General features: G+C 46.0%; 1 protein-coding gene across 3 annotated transcripts in view; it reads right to left on the bottom strand.

The window, feature by feature from the left end:
- Positions 1-2,269, bottom strand: part of LRP5 (LDL receptor related protein 5) — a 248,493-nt gene extending 246,224 nt beyond the window's left edge. Inside the window, exon 1 of one of the 3 annotated variants that reach the window (XM_075754764.1) lies at positions 2,144-2,269. The gene's annotated coding sequence lies outside the window, so the exon portion shown is untranslated. Of the gene's footprint in view, positions 1-400; positions 421-2,013 lie in introns of those variants that run through there. The other 2 variants (XM_075754765.1, XM_075754766.1) reach the window with 2 other exon arrangements.
- Between the last annotated feature and the right edge of the window lie 19,156 nt (positions 2,270-21,425).

The raw sequence follows: 21,425 nt of genomic DNA on the forward strand, positions 1-21,425 counted from the left end.
TTCAGTTTACAAAACTGTGCTCAAGCATGGATGACAACACGCAGAACACATGCTCAGTTAACACTGTGTGTCAGAGCATGAGGAGACATCAACAGAACCTTATACTAAAGGCTTCATGGAGAAAGTTTTATCCACGTCTTTTGAAAAAAAAAACAAAAACAAAGAGAGGCAAGAAACTCTACCCAAACAAATCAATTTTTCACAGTTTCTTCAAGCAAAGTTTTGGACATTTCCAGCATGCACTGTTTTAAACAAACATCTCCATTCCTTAATGCCCTTGTGACATTTTCCCTTGAAAATTTAGTCAGTCACACACAAGTGAAAGTCAGCTACTACATTTAAAAGTACCTACATTACCTAACCCTGTAATCCAGGGTATGCAGCCAGATATTTTAAATACCTTATCAGGCCTTCAGCATGGATGTTTTTCATCACTGAAACTTGACATTTCGCTTGCAAATTACTCCCATCACCTTTGAAAAGTCTGTTCCAGGAGACTTCCCTTAGAAGGCAGAGGCTGCAGGTTGCATGGATGTGCCAATTAGAATTTCAATAGCAGATAACCACATGCAAAGTCTGTTTTCTGGCAGATGGGTTTATAAATCCAGCAGGGAATTTGCAATTAAAACAAAAAATAAAGATGTCTGCACCAAGATGTTAAGAGCCATGCAGTCTGGAATTTCTCTCAGAAAAGTACTAAAACAATACATATGTGTATACATACATTATACATATATAAACTAGAATCAAGCAGCAAACATAGACAGCAAGCGTGTTAATCTACTACATATATGAAAGCTAATAAAATTGATAAATTCCTTCTGAAATATCCATTACCATGTAATGGACTGCATTAACATACATAGTAGTGGATGATTATGGTAGATAAATAAGATTAATACAGAAATACATGCACTTTTGCATCAACACGCATCTTACAGCCTAGTTCTCAAAACTACTGATCAGCCACAAACCCTCTGAAGTCTAAAAAGCACCAAATGCTCACTATCAGCGAGTTTAACTCACTCAGTAAGGTTGCAACTTAGCTCAAGGTAGGGAGGATTAGTACTTCTACAAGTTTGTTCCTCCAGCAAGCAATCAGTTAACTCACTTTATCAGGATACAGGAGTGCTGTTGCACCACGAAGCCTGGCAGGAATTCAGTCAGCTAACATGTAAGACATCAAGGCACCTTACTTGACAGGATCCTGAGACATGATTTTTCTTTGCCAATTCTAGAAGACAAAGCTTGGGACACAGCAGAGGGGAAAGTTAAGAGATTCACTGAATCCATCAGAGTAAGATCTGTGATAGAATATCCCCACAGGAATGCTGTGTTTGAAAGCTCAGTCAAAGAACAGTATTTATTCTTCCTACCATTTACTGGATTCCAGCTGAGGCATTACTAATATTGCCCACGGTACAGTTAGACCTACTGAAAAACTTCACTTAAGATACGATAAGATTAAAAAGATTTCAGTATGATACCACACAAAACAGCATTCCATTTACAAAGTTATTCTCAATCATATACACTTAACATAATTTATTCAAACACAAGATATTTTTACATATCTGTGATGCCATGCATAAGGGTGATCTGCTGCTGACAACGTATTTTTGAGGTGGTCCATAGGGCCTAAAAATGTTATATTCCAGGCAATGAATTACTTGCTGAGTCAATCAGCTCTCTTCCCCGCAATGAAACTCCACTCCAACCCCCCCAAGAACAAGACTACCTACGAGCACACGCACATTGCAGCGGAACAACGGGTGAGTACAAAGCCATCTCTTCCACGACTGCTACAGGGACTTATTTGCAAAATTACTTGCAACTTCTATGGCAAATGTATTTGCAACTTACGTGGCAGTTTATGGGAACGGCTGCCGAGACCCTGCTCCCCACCCAGGCCGCGGCCACACGTCCCCGTGCCGCCCGCAGTCCTCAGCGGTTCAAACCGACAACCGCTTCGCGGCGTCCCCCGCCCCGGAGACCCCTGGCACCACCGCTCACCCGGCACGGCGTCTCCCCCGTCCCCGCTCCCCCAGGCCCAGGAGGAGCCGCCACCGCCCCCGCACTCACGACATGGCAGAGCCCAGCGGAGGGCACGGCTTCAGGGTAGCGGGGCAGAAAAGGCGCTCACCCGGCGGAGGCGGCCGCACGTCCAGCGCTGGCGCGGCCCCCACAGAGAAAGAGAGGAGCGGAGGAACCCTACCGCTCAGCGCCCCGCCGCCCAGCGCCCCGCCACATGCCACGGCCACGCCCCCTCCTCATCTCATAGGCCCGATCGCCTATTGCCCCGCCCCTACCGCTCCAGCCACACCTCCTTCCCTCCCGCCACACCCCCCGCCCCGGTGCGCAGGCCTCCCTTTTCACCCCGGAAACACTGAGGCGCTAGGGGCAGAGGGTGGGAGGTGGCTACCAACCGCGGCAGTGACGTATGCAGCGGGGGTGGGGCGTGGGCTAGGGCGTAGGGGTGGAAGTGGTGCTGGGGAGGCAGGGTTGGGGCCTGCCCTGTCTCTGTGGTATGAGAGCCGGGCTCGTGTTGGCTGGAATCGGCCTGCTAGTCCTGCCTGGCGGGAGCTCGGCTCCAGCCGTCCCTGCAGCTGGCGGCCTGCGGGACGTCATCTGCCCGAGCCCCGGCCTGGGCGAGCTGTACCGCCGTCGTCTCCTCAGGGAAAGCTGTGGCTGCCTTCGCCGCTGGCCTCTCGTGTGGCTCGGAGCAGCAGAGCTCGACGTGTTGTCGTTTCTCTAGAGTTACACCAAGCCGCAAGTGGCCCCAGTTATTGTTACTACGTGTAAATTACCCAAAATGTATGCCAAAGCTTAAGATTCGTGGATTTTTCAGAGTTCGGTCTAGGATATGCTGGTGAGAAGCTGTAGTCAGATGAGGTATTTTAATCCTCCTGAATTTTCATAACATGAACTCTAGTATCCACCATTTTCTGCAAGTTGTGGCGCAGCAGCAGCAGTGTTTTTTTGGCAAAGCTCAGTTCAGTACCAACACATTTTGCCCATGTTTTCTGCAAACAAATGTGACAGAATTTTTTGTGATGAGGAACAATTGCTTGATTAGTTGGGTCCAGGCTTTCATAATTGCCACCAAGGAGGGAAAAATAGAAAAAACGTACAAGCTAACAGCTCCTTGCTACTCTTGACTATGAAAAACACTAATATTCCACCATAATCTTAGCCATAACTTTTCTCATGTAATCCCTAAACTGTGCAAATCTGGTTTACTAGACATGATAGTTCACTGGCAACAGCATTGTTTAAGTAGAGAAAGCTACTGAATTAAATATTGAATTAAATATTGAATCAAATAGCAGAAATCAGCTCCTTGTTGATCATTTTGCTATTTTTAGGGCTGCTGCCTATGCCAAAAATTTGTGCATCAGCAGCCCACAACTGCTTAGGGCAAACCATAGCAGCAGTGGAGCTTTGAAGCTTTACCATGTTATATACGGGTATATACACACATATATAACATGTATGTCAGCCACATTTTGAAGCATGAAGGTGGCCCCATGAAACAGCAGAATGTGCAGGACTTCCTTTAAGCCATGGGTGCCCATTTTAGAGCAGGCACACTGTCTCCTGAGTTCAGCTCCTTTGGGTTATTTCCAGATTGCCCAGAGAAGAGTTGTCAAAAAAACATGCAGAAAACAGCATCGTGCACACACAGGCACAGTCCATATTGTGAGATGCTTTACATAGTGATTGTGGTATTGAACAGGTGAAGAGGGAGCCCTTGCTACCTCAAATCATGTGAGGATTTCAGCTGTTACAGCTAATCTGGCCATAGATGAAAGTGATGCTGAAATCATTCACGCATCCCTATGTAATTTTAGAATACACAAATTTGCTTTTTGAAATGAAAAATGAGGAGGAGTTGTTAATACTCTGGTCCTGTAGTTAATTGAAAGTAGGCAAAATGCAGAGCTGGCTAGCACTCTACATTAAGGACTAAACTTAAATCATATCTGTCTGTATATATTTTATAGATATATCATTCCATTATTCATGTAGGATACTGACATCTACTGAAATATTCTCTCCCCTCCTTTCCAGATAAGGAGGAAGGGAGAAGGAAGCTCTGCAATTTAAGAGAATTAGAAGAGACAGTTGAAGAGGGGGGGATGACTGTCTGCTGTAGAACAGATTATCTGCAGGACCAAGAACAACGATGGAGGAAATAATGTGAAGCTGTTGGGCAAAGCAGGAGGTCACATGAGCCTTAGGGTTGATATAGTGGGGAACAAGCACATTTCTGGGTAAAACAGCCTCAAGAGGAAAAAAAAAAAGCACATGAAGAAGCCCAGATGTGGAATGGGAAAATACAGGTGCTGAAAAAAAGCTGTGATGACACAAAGAGAACGGGATGTCATGCATGTGCCCTTGCTTACCTCTCTCCCTGTGATACATGGGGAATGTCAGTCAGGTTTTTTCCTTTGAGAATCCCAGAGGACATAATTTTGAAGTGTTTAGAGATATTTGCAACTTTACATGCCTCGTGTAAAAAGCTGGGGTGCTAAGACGTGCTTGCAATAGCAAGTTTTCTTTCACAGAATATGAATGAGGGCTAAGCCACCATTGAGCTTTCAGTTGGTTTGTATTTATTCCAGATTGTCAGGAGAGCAGAGATTATGGGATGTAATGAAATGCTATCAAAGAGGATTGGACTGGAGGTGCAGGAAAGGAGATTTTAGGATATTAGTTTAAACAGAAATGGCTCCATATAGTCAAGCTATGTCCCAGATATTAACCCATTCAGGGATTTTGCACTGACTGAGCTAGAGACCAAAAGGCAGGTCTGTGTTTAAGAAATAACACATTTCTGTTTTAAGAACAGATTGTGATTGGAATAGGGAATATTTGCTCTTCTGGACTATTCAGATAAACTTAGCCAGCAGTCACACATCTCCTATTATGTCTAAGAAAAGGTGGAACTACATCGCTTTAAACATGTGGAAGGTTGAACCTCCCTGCGCTGTATTGTAATAGCCCTTTTCGTCCAGTGCCAAGAGAGGTTTCCAGCCTGCTTGGGAGAGCTGTCCCCATAGAAGCATCATCACTCCAACTCTGTGTGTGGTAGGTACAAGCTCCTATAACAGAGTTTTAACTTGGTGTGGGCCAGATTCACCTCTGGTATAACTCCAGTCTAATTAAGCCAAGAACCTATTTAGCCTGCTATTATTTTTTTCCATAACCTTCTTTTCACAGAGGACATGCCTCTGCCAGCTCTCAGGCTGCAATTAGGGAAGAGTTTGGATAGAACTGTTGACAATATGTTGCAGAGTACTAAATACCATTGAATATGATCTGTAAATATTTACACTTGGAGGAAGAGATTTGCTCTTTGCACAGTTTGCATGCTGGCATCTGCTAGGCTGAATAAATTACTAACAAAAATCATATTGTGAAAAAAATAGTCCATGCTGATTCTTTGGAGCTATTTTTTAAAGACAATGGTGTGATAAGGAAATACATTCCTTTGGAATTACATAATCTCCAAAATGTCAATGCTGGAATAGGCACTATTGCTCTGTGGAACTGAGGCAGCACACACTGCAGGAGTGCATGTTTTCCTAGTGAGGAACCCTAGGTTGACATTAGGGACATTTTAGTTGGAGAAGGAGAGTCATTCTTCTCCAGCAGGACTGACTTGCTTTGGCATGACAGTCTTGAAGGGATTTGGCCATAGTTCCTTTCCGGTCTTTCCCAGCCCTTTCCCAATCCCACCAAATCATGAGTCTGGCCAGCTCTTGTAATTTTGAGTCTTTTCAAAGCATTCTAGCTTCCTCAATCAAGACACTGCATGAGAATCTTGACTGTAATTTTAAAATAGCTTTGGCCTATGTGAGGAAATGTCTGGAAATGTGAAACAAGTGCCCCTAAAAGTGGAAACATGAATAAACATATCTCAGTTTCAGTGAGCTGAACTCCTCATATTTGAGCACAGAGGTTCCCATCCACTGACAGTAGTTACTTAAAAGTCAAATTTCATCATTAAAATTCCAAATTCTCTTTATAAACTTATTTTAAAGCAAAGATTCTCATGTAATATCATAGTTGTAGCAACGTGCACCAAATTAAAGAATTGGTCACAGGGCCAGAGCATCAAATTGACTGCATTTTGAATTACTATAAAGAATAAATACATGCAAACAACTAAAAATTATCTTCCCTGTGCATCCACTGAACATTGCAACCACAGATATAACATTATTCAGGACCCGTCAGGATGGTCCAGTTATGTTCAAACTCCTAGACTTGTCCCACTGGCATCATGTTATTGCAGCTTCATCATGAAAAATGGATATCACGCTCTGCCAAAAAACCTTCCTCTCTGAAGCCATGGGAATCTCTGAAGCACAAGTTAAAACATACATTAACTTCTCACAGCTAAGATGCAGCTTGAAAGATTATTTCTAGCAGTGCATTATCAGACATGTATTGTACCTGACATTATGGCACAATGTGTTGCAACATCCTGTACTTAACTATTTTTCTCCTTAGTGGCTAGCATTGCCTCCTGGTGCAAGCTCCTTGCTAGGGTCATCATCCTCGATGGAGTGGAAGAGAAAATACAGGCTGGGAGTGGAGGGAACCTTGGGACCAAAGAGAGACACAGACTATGCAAGAGGTAAGGCAGAAAGGGGGTGCCAGCAAACTACTAAAATTGCCTTTGGGCCATGGCACAAGGCAGAAAGCAGGTCTTGAGAAGTTTCAAACCACAGACCCACTGTGTTACCCTGCTACCACGCTGCACCCTGGAAAATCTCTTAGCCGAGTACAAATCCATGGTTCATCCATGGCAGATGTTGTGCCATGTGAAGACTGGGTGGGAGTGCAGTCAAAGCTCATCTCTGGGCTGCAGCTGGCAGCTCCACTGATGTGGCCTGGTATACACTCCACTATGCAATAGTGCCATTGTATACCATAGGGATATATAATAAAAGCAGAACTGGAGCTTACAATATAAATTCATTCCAGTTCCCAAGGGTCCAAGTTCACGCTTCTTGGCTGTTCTAGCATGGGGATTTCTCATGGCGCAGCAACTCCAGCATCACCACAGAGGGAGAGCATATGGCGTTTTCTACTTCTGGCTTGTAATATTCTTGCTGAACAGACATGGAACATGTCCAATGGGTACTGTACAGACACACACAACAAGAGCTGGTCCTCACTCCTAAAATGCCATCCTGAAGAAGAGCAGACAGGCTTTGTCTTCACCAACGGGGGTGGAAAAGGAGAAGGGACATGTTTCCGCTGTGTTAACTGATGAATTTTTCCTAAGGGAAAGTGAAACATGCCTTGTCCACATGAAGATTTTAAGCACATCTCTCCTTCTGGCATAGGTGTGGTCATACAGGGAAGTAGAGGGTTGGGAGAGAAACAGATCAGAAGTACCATGCCAGGGATATAGCGAAATTCTCATGAGAGCTACTGTTGACCTGGTTTCTGCTCTGCTGTGTTTAGCTCATCCAAAAGGATTTCTGACTCATGCCAGAATGCTTTGCACTGGCTGCTTCCCTTTTTGAAGGACAGCCCAAGCTGATGCAAAGGATGTATTTGGGAACAAAGGGCAATCCCTTCAGAAAGTAAATCTGGAAAAAGCAATATAAGCAAGAATCCAAGCAGTGGAAAAAGTGCGTTGCTGAGTGGGGTGGCAGAGAACAGGGAACTGCCATTCAGAAAAGAAAAAAATGATGAGAGTAGTCTCTGAATTCTATCTTGACCTGAAGCTGTGCTGGGAGGATTTTTAACTTGAGGGATTAAAGAGTGCTTAAAAATAATAACCTGGAACTTAAGCCTGCATCCTTTATGCTGAAAGCAGGGTTTGTCCTACTTGAAGAGATCACCCACAATAAGAAATCAAGCTCAAATGCTACTTTCCCAATCAAATAGGCAGCAGATTTTGCACCACACCTGATTTTGAGTGCAACGTATTCAAGTCAAATACAAGGCTTCCTGCTTCAGTCCTCCTCCTCCCTCCTTCCTCACACCACAAACCAGGACCTTGATCCTATGCCAAAAACACCTGAAGATTATGTGCAGCTGAAGCCAGAGCTGACCGAATGCTCTGCAAATGCTGTTGATTTTTTGCTTTTTCCAGCCTGTGCATGTGTGAGCAATGGATTTTCCAATGAATTTTGCATTGTTTTCTCCACTTGCTGCCGTAACAGTAGCGTCCATTGAACCATCAGCCTTCTGGCCTTAGGCACAGAAGGAAGAGGCTGTAGCTACTTGCATAACTCAAAGAAATAAAGATCATTACAACAATGCCTGGCAGTGTTGCTGTCAGCCTCATGTCTGGTGGCATTTCTGCAAGACACCATTTTGCCCACCACCTTTCCATTCCAGGGTTTGTAGCTTCAATATTAAATTGTGAGGTGGACAGAAACCTGCACAAATTAACTCAGTGTGGAGCAGATGTGGTTTTGGTTTGTTGTGCTACCAAATAAAAAATTTAAAAGCCAGTTATTTTAAAATAAAGACCTTTGACTGGATTCAGAGAAGTTCTGAGGCATTATTGCGTAGAAAGAGGCGCTGTATTATTAACAAGCCATCACAGTCTGTACTTGTAGATTTGTTTTTTAAAAAAGAAAAATCAACCCAAACTAATCACGCAGCAGTCTAAACAGTAGAAGCACTGATGGAAGAACAGGGTAGCTGCTCTAATGATATAGCATCGGCAGGAACACCTACATCTTTTGAAATGGATCCATGCAGTGTCCACAGAAGCTGGCAGACAGTAATGCATGGTGCCATTCTCCTGAGATCAGGTACAGCCAGGGCAAGAGAGGGCAGTTAACAGTAACATAGTTTCTGGTGCTTAGTTTCCTAAATAACAATCTGTTTAACATTAACTGAGCTGATTGTGAGTTTTTCCCTTTCCTTGTGGGGGGCATATCCAGAAACTTCCCTGAGGGTGGCAGGGGAAAGGTCAGCAGGAGGAAGCAGTTACGGGGAGGACACTCCAGGTGCCCTATGAGAGTTTCTTCTCCACCCTGCCCTTCTTCATCCTCCACCCAGGAAACCCCCAGGACTTCCAAAAGCCTCAAATAAGGGGTGGGGCGGTGGAAGGAGATTGCCTGAATGCTAGTGGGGAGTTGGACTGACTGGAAAGCAGGCTAGACAAGGAGGTTCATGTGCACATCCAAGGGTGGCTTAGGGACTGACTCCCCTTTCCAGAGCCCACACAGAAGCAGAGAAGAGTTAACACTTCTTCTCCTCGCTGTTTTGTCTGCTTGATTAACCTATTGCTATCCTGTCAGCCAAAATGAATGTCTTTAATATAAGCCCACCCTCACGCCACCTTGGCAACAGAGCTGAAGTTGTAGCCAAAAAGAAAGGCCTGTAACAAAGGCCTGCTTATATTATACATAATAAGAAAACGTAGCCAAGAAGAAAGGCCTGTAATGAAGGCCTACTTGTATTATATGTGATAAGAAACTATTCATTATTACTTTGGGTAGAAGGCTAACGATTCTTAGAATGAGCACCTGCTACACATCATGAGAAAAAGGAGGAGCTACAAGACAGTTCAAGGTCCTTATGTACATACCTTGCAGAAAGGGAGGACATCAGTTGCCTCCAGCAACATCCTTATCTTCCTGAGGCATATAGCAAACAATTACCAACACCGAAATATTGAGAAACTAGGGGAAAGGTAATTTGGGCCAGGGTCCCCACGATCACTGACCCATAAGCCCCCTTACCCAAATTATACCACCTACTCAAAAGATAGAGGCGGAGAAGGGAACTGAGCATGCGTTCTAGTTTGCATACTAAGCGAAGAAATATGAACCAATTATTGTAACAGGGAGTGTACCACTTTGTAATCTTTGTAACATTTGTGTATAAATATGACAAGAGAACCAGCATTAGGGGTGCCTGGTTTGAGGAACTATCCTCCTGACACCCTGCGCTGCAATAAAGGAAATGCCTGCTTCTTAATGCTAAATTGGTGTTAAGGAGTTTTCTTTCATTCCCGAATTTCGGTGAGAAAGTCACTCTGTAAATCCCCCAAACCAACACACAGCCAGGTCCCTTAAGGGTTTATTTGACCTCCTGGCCATGACCTCATCCCAGAAGCAGAGCAACCACATTCCATTCATACATGTGCCACCCCGCACTCCACAAGCATGCTCAGCAGCTGGCTAAGGAGTGTTTGCCTTCACACCAGCATCCACTGGTGGAGAACATGTCCCACCGCTGGGCAGTAAAGCTGCAGCACTCCCTGTGCTCCAGGCTGGGGCTGAGCCTTCCAAACACATGCACACACACGTGCACACACACTCAGATGGGAAGGTATGCACTGGATGCAGGTAGAAATGAGCACGGGGCTGGAGAGGGACTTACCACCACCACCACCTTCTCCCACTACATCTGGTCTCCTGCACATCTCAGCAAAGCAGCTGCTAGTAAACACAAGGCTGTCTGATGGGACGGCGTAACATGGGAGCAGGCTGGCAGGGGAGCCTTGCTCAGTGCCCCACAAACTGTTGCACGTTTCTGAGATAAGCTGGGATGGTTTTTACCTGTCCCGCCCCTGCTCTGCAACAGTTGCAAAGTAATTTGGGTTTCATACTGCAAGGTGGGCTGTTTGTGAGGTTCCCCAGCCTGCTGGTGTCATGGCAAATAGACCTCCTTGGCATCTACACACCCCAAAGATCACTTCACACAAACAGTACAGAACAACAGACTGCCACCAGCTGCTGGTTGTATCCGTTACCTTTCCTTCGGCTCTGGTAGATCCCTCTGCCCCTTTTTTCCATGGTGAGGCCTTCAGAACTGGAGAGACCTTTTCAGTGGACTTCAAACTGCTCTTCAAGTACTTGATCTTACAGCTGCAGTAGGATCTGTGATCATACCAGTGTCCCTTCTGCCTCCTTCAGACTGGCAGAAGGTGTGCACTGCCTCCATCCTTAACAACTAGGTTATTTAACTCTGAAACCTACTGATAATCACTTTACAATGTCAGCTGTTTAGCAGTGGCACCTAGCTGCTCAAACCTGCAAAGACACTGTAGCAAAAAAGATAGGCCTGTAACGAAGGCCTACTTATATGCCTTAAGAAAATATTCATTGTTACTTTAGGTAGAAGGCTAACAATTCTTAGAATGAGCACCTGCTACACATCATGAGAAAAAGGAGGAGCTACAAGACAGTTCAAGGTCCTTATGTACATACCTTGCAGAAAGGGAGGACATTAATTGCCTCCAGGAGCATCCTTAGCTTCCTAAGGCATATAGCAAACAATTACCAACACCGAAATATTGAGAAACTAGGGGAAAGGTAATTTGGGCTAAGGTCACCACGATCACCGACCCATAAGCCCCCTTACCCAAATTATACCACCTACTCAAAAGATAGAGGCGGAGAAGGGAACTGAGCATGCGTTCTAGTTTGCATACTAGGTGAAGAAATATGAACCAATTATTGTAACGGGGAGTGTACCACTTTGTAATCTTTGTAACATTTGTGTATAAATATGACAAGAGAACCAGCATTAGGGGTGCCTGGTTTGAGGAACTATCCTCCTGACACCCTGCGCTGCAATAAAGGAAATGCCTGCTTCTTAATGCTAAATTGGTGTTAAGGAGTTTTCTTTTATTCCCAAATTTCGGTGACAACACTACTCACTGTGTAACCACACACCTAGACAGTGGTAGGAAAAATAGAAGTGTCTCCAAAAATAATAAATCTCTTTATTTTATATAAGAGATTTATATATTCTTTGTATTTTTATAATAAAAATGTAAAAATTTTATAATTAAATAAAAGTTTTGTCCCAAGCTGACAAGAGGTGCTGTGGAGGAGAGACAAGCACAGGCTGTGTCTTTGATAGAGGACATGGTGAATGTGATAAAGCGTAAGCTGATCACAAACATACAGAGCCTTGCAAAAGACTTAGCAAAAGCAGCTAATACAACTTCGGGGTGAGTTAACAGGAGCTCTCTGTTGATATAGAGGAAAACCACTATTTTTTAGCATTGGACCGGCAGAAGCCATGTAGATTGATCACTCTTGAGGGAAGACGAGACAGGACACAAAGCCAACATTCAAACAAAGCTTCTTTTCTTGCCTTTTGTGCTGAATGTTCCTCAATTGAAGACAAAAAATAAAACTGTGACTGGTCTATTTCCCTAGCTCCTTTCTTTGTGGGTAATAACCCAGTTCAGCAGCTGTTAGGTCCTTCGGGCCAGTAACCTTAGCCAAACATCTCATGCCAAGAGAGAAAGAGCTTGAGGAGGTGAGAAGGGAGCGGGTGGCTTGGGAGCTCATATCACTCTATGTATCCTAAAGAGCTGTATATAGGGGTAGCACTGGAAGAGGAACCAGGGAATTATTCAAGGGTGGCAACTGGCAATTAGATTGAGAGTCATGAGTCATATCTGTATGTTAGGCACCTCTTTTGATACTTTACAAGTATTCCATCAACAGTGAGAAATAAGAGAGGACTCGACATCTCTGTTATTGCAGAAGCATAGAAAAAAAGCATAATCACATCAGGAAAGAAAAACCCTTAAGCAAACAAATATACTTGCAGGCTTTTTTTGTCTTTCATTAGAAGCAATATGGCCACATGCCGCTTCTCTGCTCGTTTGGTCAGCAGAAAGAACCCAGTGATGAAACTAGAGCAAGTTTCATCACTCCTGTCCAGAGAAAATGTTCACAGCTGTTAGCATAGAAAACAATGCAAACAATGTAGGTACTACATATAGGGCTACAGCTTGGTATATTGTCACTAGATAATCGTCACTGCATGAGGTCCCTAGTTCCCCTTGATCTGAGGCTGGCACCATGCTATTTGAATTAATAAGGTACTGGGTGCAGTCCTTCTAAACCCTGAGTGATTGCACAATGCATTGAGCAACAACATAACAGACTGGAAAAATCTGTCATTGCTGGCATATGAGCTGAATGAGTGAGATATATGGCCCTCCATTCATTAATGAGTAAGTGTGGCAACTGTTTTTCACTACATCATTCAAGCCAAGTCAAACTTTCAGCAGACCAAACGAGTTAGACAATACTTCACACAGTTCCCCAAAATACTAGATAAAACTCGCTAGATTTTTAGTAGATCACAAATCATTTTTAGTAGTTTTTAACTTACCTACAGTAACATATAATCTCTGCTTTAATAGACTAGAGAGCAGAAGGCGAAGTGAAAGCTGGAGTTCCTGCAAGAGAGGGCTGAAATAAATAACTAAATTTCAGAGATCATATTCATGGATTGCAACCACAGTTTGCAGCCTTCCCATTGAAAGGGATAGAGCCTCTAGAAGACCCAGGGAAGACACTTGCTCACTGGGTATATTTCACAAAGAAAGGTATTGCTCTGTTCTCCTGCTTACTGCAGTGATGATGTACCTCCCCTTTGGTGTTTGCAGGAGCAGCAGGTGGGCTTCAGAGATTATCTCAGTTCAGAAGCTCAACCAGCTGCTGAAAACTGATCTGGGAAATGGTATAGTTTGTACCCACTACACCAGTTCAGGAGCTGCAAGATCAGCTCCACAATTGTCCACCATGGAGTTCCAGAAGGGGTCAGTTGTTATCATTAGACATCTCAGGAGGCTGCTGCCTGCTTTCAGCCTCCAGAATGATCACCTGCTGACATCGCTGCAAAACACAGGATTATTCTATGTCCTTCCCAATTTCTGCTAGCTGTTGACTGCTTGCTAGGTGCCAGGAGACATTACCTACCATATGTGAATTAAAATTGTTATTTGTCATATTTTTGCAGCTGGGCTTTCAAACTGGTTTCATTTTGCCAAGGGTTTGTGTTGTTGAGCTGCTTTTTTCTTTTTAGTTCATGTTAAGTTTCATTTGAGCTGGTTGTCACTGCATGCACTACTTGTCTGAATACAGAGGTGCATGTATGCCATTCAGAGCTTGTCCTTCTGGACATACTGGTAATGTTGCTTCTCACATATCTCCATTTTGCCTGCATGCATTGCTGCAGGTCACGTACCCAGCACGAACAATCACATACACATACCACTTATTCCCAGCCCAGGAGGCGGGCTGCAATCTTAAAGCTGGTGATAGAGCCCAGAGGCAAGAAGGCCTTAGGATCAAGGGCTCCCAGCACAGTAATAATACAGATTTATAATTCTTAGGATTAGAGAAAAAAGTCTAAGAACAAGTGCATCCTGTAGCCTATCATAACCAGCAGAGAGCTATGTTTTTAGGGGGGAAAAAAAAGACCTTAATATTTTAGGATGCTTAACATTGAACTAGCACTTATGATGCTTATGATGACTCTCCCCAACCCCCAGCTTCACGCCCCCTTGAAGCATCTGAAGCTTAAAGTCACTTCTTGAATCTCCAGCCAGACTCTCACTGGGCTAGTAGAACACCTCCTTCCAACCTAGTTGTCCCACCACCACTGCCTAAGGGCAGCAGTCCTTCTTCACTATCGAGTGATAGCTGAGCTAAGACTTTTATTGCTCTGTCTGTGTGGTGGGTTGACCCTGGCTGCGGGCCAGGTGCCCACCAGAGCTGCTCTATCACTCCCCTCCTTCTCTAGACAGGGGAGAAAAAGTATAACGAAAAGCTTGTGGGTCGAGATAAGGACAGGGAGAGATCACTCACTAATTATCATCACGAGCAAAACAGACTGAACTTAGAGAGGGAATTCATCTAATTTATTACCAAGCAAAACAGAGTAGAGGAATGAGAAATAAATCCAAATCTTAAAACACCTCCCCCCACCCCTCCCATCTTCCCGGGCTCAACTTCACTCCCGGCTTCAACCTCCGCCCCCCCCAGCGGCACAGGGGGACGGGGAATGGGGGTTACGGTCAGTTCATCACACGGTGTTTCTGCCACTTCTTCATCCTCAGGGGGAGGACTCCTCTCATCGTTCCTCTGCTCCAGCGCGGGGTCCCTCTCACGGGAAGACAGTCCTTCACGACCTTCTCCAACGTGAGTCTCCTCCACGGGGTGCAGACCTTCAGGAGCAGACTGCTCCAGCGTGGGTCCCCCACAGGGTCACAAGTCCTGCCAGCAAACCTGCTCTGGCATGGGCTCCTCTCTCCATGGGTCCACAGGTCCTGCCAGGAGCTTGCTCCAGCACGGGCTTCCCACAGGGTCACAGCCTCCTTCAGGTGTCTCCACCTGCTCTGGTGTGGGGTCCTCCACGGGCTGCAGGTGGAATCGCTACACCCCCTTCATCCTTCCTCCATGGGCTGCAGGGGAACAGCCTGCTTCACCATGGTCTTCACCATGGGCTGCAGGGGCTCTCTGCTCTGGCACCTGGAGCACCTCCTCGGCCTCTTTTTTCACTGACCTTGATGTCTGCAGAGTTTCTTACATCTTCTCACTCCTCTCTCCAGCTGCAAAAAGCTCTCTCTAGCTGTTTTTTTTCCCTTCTTAAATATGTTATCACAGAGGTGCTGATTGGCTTGGCCTTGGCCAGCAGTGGGTCCACCTTGGAGCCGGCTGGCATTGGCTCTATCAGACACAGGGGAAGCTTCTAGCAGCTTCTCGCAGAAGCCACCCCTGTAGCCCCCCGCCCGCTACCAAAACCTTGCCATGCAAACCCAACACATTCCACCCCTCGCCTCTGTGAATCACATATTTAAGAATTGTCATTAAAATATACATTCAACACAAAAACTTCACAAACATCAACAAGGAAAAAAAAATGAAAATAATTCCCCACACCAAAATCAAAACAATACTATCATAACACCAAACAAGAGTGGACAATCTATACACAGAATCTACCTCTCATCCCTTCACCACTATTCCACTCTCAAGCTACATCCAGTCCATCTTTTGCCTGTTACCTCTTCGAATTACTATCCTTATTGAGCCCCACATTGGGCACCAAAAAGGACTGTGGTGGTTTACCCTCGGCTGGACGCCAAGTGTCCACCAAGCCGCTCTATCACTCCCCTCCTCAGCAAGGCAGGGAGGGGAGAAAATAAGATGGAAAAACAACCCCAAACTCGTGGGTCGAGATAAAGGCAGTTTAATGTAGCTAAAGCAAAAGGCTGCGCACAGAAGCAAAGCAAAAAGCAAAAGATTATTCTCTACTTTCCATCAGCAGGCGATGTCCGGCCACTTCCTGGGAAGTAGGGCTTCAGTATGCGTACTCCTTACTCGGGAAGATGAACATTGTAAAAAAAAAAACAAATGCCCCCTGCCCTGTTCTTCCCCCTATCTCTCATTTTCTTATTGCTTAGCAGATGTCATATGGTATGGAATATCCCTTTGGTCAGTTTGGGTCAGCTGTGCTGGCTCTGTCCCCTCCCAAGATCTTGCCCACCCCCAGCCTGCTCCTGAGGGGGGAAAAGAAATGTTGGAGAGACAGCCTTGATGTGTGCTGGCACTGCTCAGGAGTAGCCAAAACATTGGCGTGTTATCAACACCTTGCTAGCTACCAATACACAGCACAGCACCATGAGGGCTGCTGTGGGGAGAATTAACTCCATCTCAGCCAGACCCAATACAGTCTGCATCCAACAATTTTTGCAGGTCGAGCAGAACGGACTGAATTGATATGTAATTAACCCCCTGTTGGTCATCCAAGACCTATGTTAGAAAAACTTGGTAGCCGCCCCACTCCTTGGTAATTCCTGGGCTCACAGGGTCATAGCAGAGCTAAAACCCTCAAATCCAACAGTGATACACAAATTTTGTTGTGCTCTCAGAAAGAATTACTCTGTCCTTGCGGCTTGTGTCCTGATGTTTCTGATGGTCCCTGGGATTGCTTCACCCCATGGCTGCCCCTGGGGTCTAGGTTGTGTGGCCTCACTTTGCTGAGGGGAGTTAAACCCTTGCTGAAAGCTAGCAAGAAAAATGACCACTTTACCATTGAAAGCTAGGTCACCTGAGAGGACAGCCCTCCCTCCTCCCCATGGGTTTTGTTTCTGATCCAATGGAAGTCAGTACATATTTCGTCAAAACCTGATGCTTCTCTTTGCAGCTGTTTCTTCGTGACTCTGGCAATCTTCATGCATGGCCATGCATTTCGGATGCATAATGTGGCATGTCTGTATGCCCGAGAGGTTGCTGGTTCCTGCCAATGCCAATCCATATAGAGTTATTCAAGTGTAAGAGAGACCAAGATTTGACCCCTAGCCTATGAACATTTCTGTTCCCCAGTGAACTTTTCAAGTATTTCTTCTGATTTGGTGGTGACAGATGGTCTTCCCCTGTGCTCTGACTCCCCAGACATCTAAGGAAACATTAGCAGGTAGATGAGGTTCAGAATTCACCCTTGTAAACCATCTGAGACAGCATTAATGTAATAAAACCACATTCCAGCTCAGCTAGCAAGGTCTCTCCTTCAGGGCTGGACCACAGTGGCTGCCAAAGGAAAACAAAAGGGCTTGAAGGGCTCCAACAACACACTGTTAAACTTCAGAGCAAGGGCACGGGCAGATCAGTGGGTGTCCTGGCTTCACCTTTTGTCAGCCAACCTCTTTGCTCTTTGCTGTTCACTAATGTAGATTTATTATTAGCTGCCAGAAAAAAATGCACAGACTATACAAGGTCAGAGATTCCTGTATTTTCCGTGATCTCAAGCCTGCAGAGTTTTCTTAGGCTTCATCATTTGCTACTGGAACCATTGCCCTTAGTACCATGTTACAGATAATGACACTCCCTCTTAAGCTGGAAGTTTTCATTAGTGTCAGTAGGCACAATAATAGACAAATTTCTGGACAGCTTGGGTTGCAGCATTAGCTGCTGGGGTTATGAAGGACAACTGACTGCTGGAAATCTCTACCTAAACAGAAAGGTACCTCATGGGGGAATCATGCAGAGTAACATGCAGATTTTTTTCACTGCAGACTGTTCTGTATTCACACATGAGATCTAGGTGGAAAGTTAGCTCCCTGACTCCTAGAAAACAACCTGGACCTCCAAACCTGCATCATACTCTCATTTTATAGCTACAACGGTCAATGGCAAAATATCTTCTGTCTCCTTTAAATGCAATCACTTGCTCGGAAATAATAAATAAAACCTTAGCTGGTTTATATAGATTAAAAATTACCTAGCAAATTCACTTCTTACACTTGAGTTTGCAGGCCAGGTGTCCACCTCTGTCAGCCCAAGACTGATTCATTGCTGCAGAACCCTACTGGTGGAACTGCAAGCCCTGTAGCTGAATGAATCAGACCTCTCCCCTTCCACTGCAATGTACTGGGCAGCTGCAAATAAAGCCTAGAGTGTGCTGCAGGTAGAAAGAGTCCAGCTGCCACCATCAGGAGTGCTGGGACAGGATAGGTGAGTGCAGAGTCCGCTCAGACCTCAGCCAAACTAGGAGTGGGCAAATATCTGCCAGGGGCACACAACAGGAAATAAATGAGTCTGCAAGATTTTAGAGACTGTTAGATGGAAATGGGAGGTAGAAGGGGAAAAATGCCAAGCCTTACGTAAGAGTGGTGGCTTGAAAACTGCTGTGGAAGAAGAGGTGTCCAAGAGGATGTGCTAAGTTTTGCTTTCCTGGGGTCAGGGAGAGACAGAGGATATTTCTGTCCAATGAACCCTGTAAAGACAGCGATGACTTGGCTACAAACCAAGAAGGAAGGATAAGGCAGGAGAGGGCGCCACGGGTTTGCTGGCATCTCCCACCACATCTGGCAGGCTTTGCTGATCTCTGCTGATACAGGTCTAATCCAAAACTGATTGAACTGTTCCCACCAAGTGCAGCAGACTCCAGATAAAGTGGACAGCAGAGAGATCTGAGCAAGACATGCTGAAACTTCCCTTCAAGGAGGGGCAGGTGGGGTGGTAACATCCCTTTGTGGGGTGTTACTCCAAGGATGCATTTCTTCTGATGCACACCCCAATACCAGACTGGCTTCACCCCAGAATCATCACATAAAACATGCTCATGGCCCATGCAGCATGGAGTAGCTGTGGCTCTGTGAGTCTCCTGGTGTATTGGGTCACTACCTGCTTGCTGCTGGGTCACACACTGCGGGGCAATATGTCCCCTCTGCATCCATCTCTCTCCGCCTTGCTCCTGCCACTGACGGTAGAGGAATTGCTGCACGAAGCAAGCCACAGCCTGGGCATGAAGGGAGTGAGGAGGCAGGGCGGTGGGCAGACACACACCGGCTGCGAGTCCCGAGTGCTGCCACTTCCCTCTCCCATTGTGACAGCTCGATTCAAAGCTCTGTCACGCTGATGCAGCTTCCCAGCGTTACAGGCAGGGGAGGAGGAGGGCACGCTGCTGAGGTATCTGCAGTGCGTCCTCTCCTGTCCTGCAGGGACGTGGCTGTGCCCAGCAGCAGCCTTCACTCTGTGCATGAGGAGGAGCAGTGGAGGCTGCCGCTGGGGAGGGAGAGAAGCACGGAGGGGTGGAAAGCCCTCATTTGTAAATATGGTGTACAACTGCTTTTCCTTACTTGGGGTACACTGAAGAGCTCACTGGCCTCACCAACACACTGGCTAAGCTCACGTGTTGGTGAACAGAAGCAAATGGGAGTATTTGGGAGCAAGAACTAGAGTGATCTGGAAGGGGGCGGCACTGCCAGTGATCCCTGAGTCTCCTTGCAAAGCATCATGGAATGTTTTAGAGCGCTCACGCTCTTGCAAACTCACAGCTGGAGGGTAGCACTGCAGGGGTGGGCATGTGGGGAAGGAAGGGATGGGGTCCAATGGAGAGGTAAGCCTAGTGGCTGGGGCTGAGGATGGCACAAAGCCCAGCAAGCAGCCAGCCAAGCCAGAGGAGTAAAATAGGAAAAGGTCTGCAACGGCACAAGAGCAAATTCTCCTTAATCCCCAGGGATTTTCCTGCTCCCCGAAGCAAGGCAGAGGGTCTGGCAGAGGCCTTGGGATCAGATGGAGCTCTAGAGAGGACAGAAGGTTTCAGCTACTGGAGGGGCTTTGGGGGAGAGAACAGAGGGGCTTTGTTCTAAGGAACTGTGCCCCCACCTGCCCACTTCGTCTTGCCCACCACTGGTGGTCCTCAGCATCTGCAGGGCACCCAGGGCCCTTCCTCAAAGGATGGCTTCTTTGGCTTGCACTCAATACCAGCCTGACCCCCTAGGAACAATGACGTTGCTGCCTCTGAGAGCAGAGGATGACTCCAAGTGAGAAACAAACAGCGTGACTACAACGTGGTTGTTTCAGAAAGTATACCTAGCCCTGGCGTTGCTTCGCCTTGGCAGAAAATACACCAGCATGTCCCAGCTCCTCTCTGCTTTCTCTCCTAAATACTTGCAAGTGCTGCATCCTTTTGGTGCTGCATTTTTTTCCTTGCTGCTGGTACCACCTTTACCTCTTTTCCTTCTACTAACCATTCTTCAAAGAGTGAGGGCACCCAGGCAGTGCTTGAGTGTGTCCCAACCTACACATGCTCTGCCAGACCACTGGCACAACAGTGGGGTAGGAAATCCAGCAGCGCAGGGGTTAAGCCATTCCCTCCCATCTTCTCCCATCAAATAATCAGTGGGTTTTAGCCTTGCAGGAATGCAGAGGGGGTCCAGCTGGTCTTGTGCAGGTAGTAGTATCCTCTAAGCTGCTGGGGACTAGCTGTCCAAAGGAATCATTTCCAGGGACACATTCAGAGTTGAAGGGTAAAATTGAAAGAAAAAACAAGCAGAGAAAAAGCGGAGAGGAGCAGCTTATTCCAGCGACATTTAACACAGAGGCCAAGGTCTCAGTATTTGTATCTCCCAGTATTTTAGGGAGAGGAGGAATTGCTTTCCAGAGGCCCTGACTTAAAAAAAAATCTGCAAACATATACAGAAATACTCATATTTGTGGAAGAGAGAAGAGCACGGCTGAATGTCACTCCCTGTCTCAAACCAAATTTCCACAGGCTGGCGCAGGACATGGGTGGCAGGTAAGAACATGGACAGAAAAAGTGCATTTTTCAGCATCAGGTCACAGCAAGCAATTTGATGCAGAGGGGTTTGATCTCCCTAGCTGGCCTGGCAACCAGCTCAGAATAAGGCAAGAGAGGCCATAGTTTCACAGCACTGGTAGCTTTCTTTTGTCTGAAAGTGTCTAGCAGCTGCGAGACTCGAGAGAAGCATCTGCCTGGGTACCTCCATCTCTTTCCCTCCATGCCATCATGTAACCAAAATCAGCTCATTCAAAGGAAGAGAGAGGACACAGTCTGCTACCAATCCACTGCATGTTCGCTGACATGTTAGCGCACACAGAGCTTGCAGCCTTCAGCCGTTCTGTGCCCTGTGACATGAAATCTGTGATTTGGATGGCATGGAAGAAATTAGTGAAGATAGCTAACCTCTGTCTTCTCTGATACAAAAGCTCAGAGGGCTCAAATGAAGGCAAGAGGCAGCAGATTTTAAATGTTCAAGAGGAGGTGGCTTTTCACATGTTGTGTAGTGATGCTGCAGAACTGCCCACTGCAGGACGTGGTGGATGCTGGACAGCAAAGACTGGGCAGGTTCAGGGAAGACAAATACACAGAAGCCA

Source organism: Balearica regulorum, chromosome 5 (genome assembly GCF_011004875.1).
Source record: "Balearica regulorum gibbericeps isolate bBalReg1 chromosome 5, bBalReg1.pri, whole genome shotgun sequence".
Taxonomy (NCBI): Eukaryota; Metazoa; Chordata; class Aves; order Gruiformes; family Gruidae; genus Balearica; species Balearica regulorum.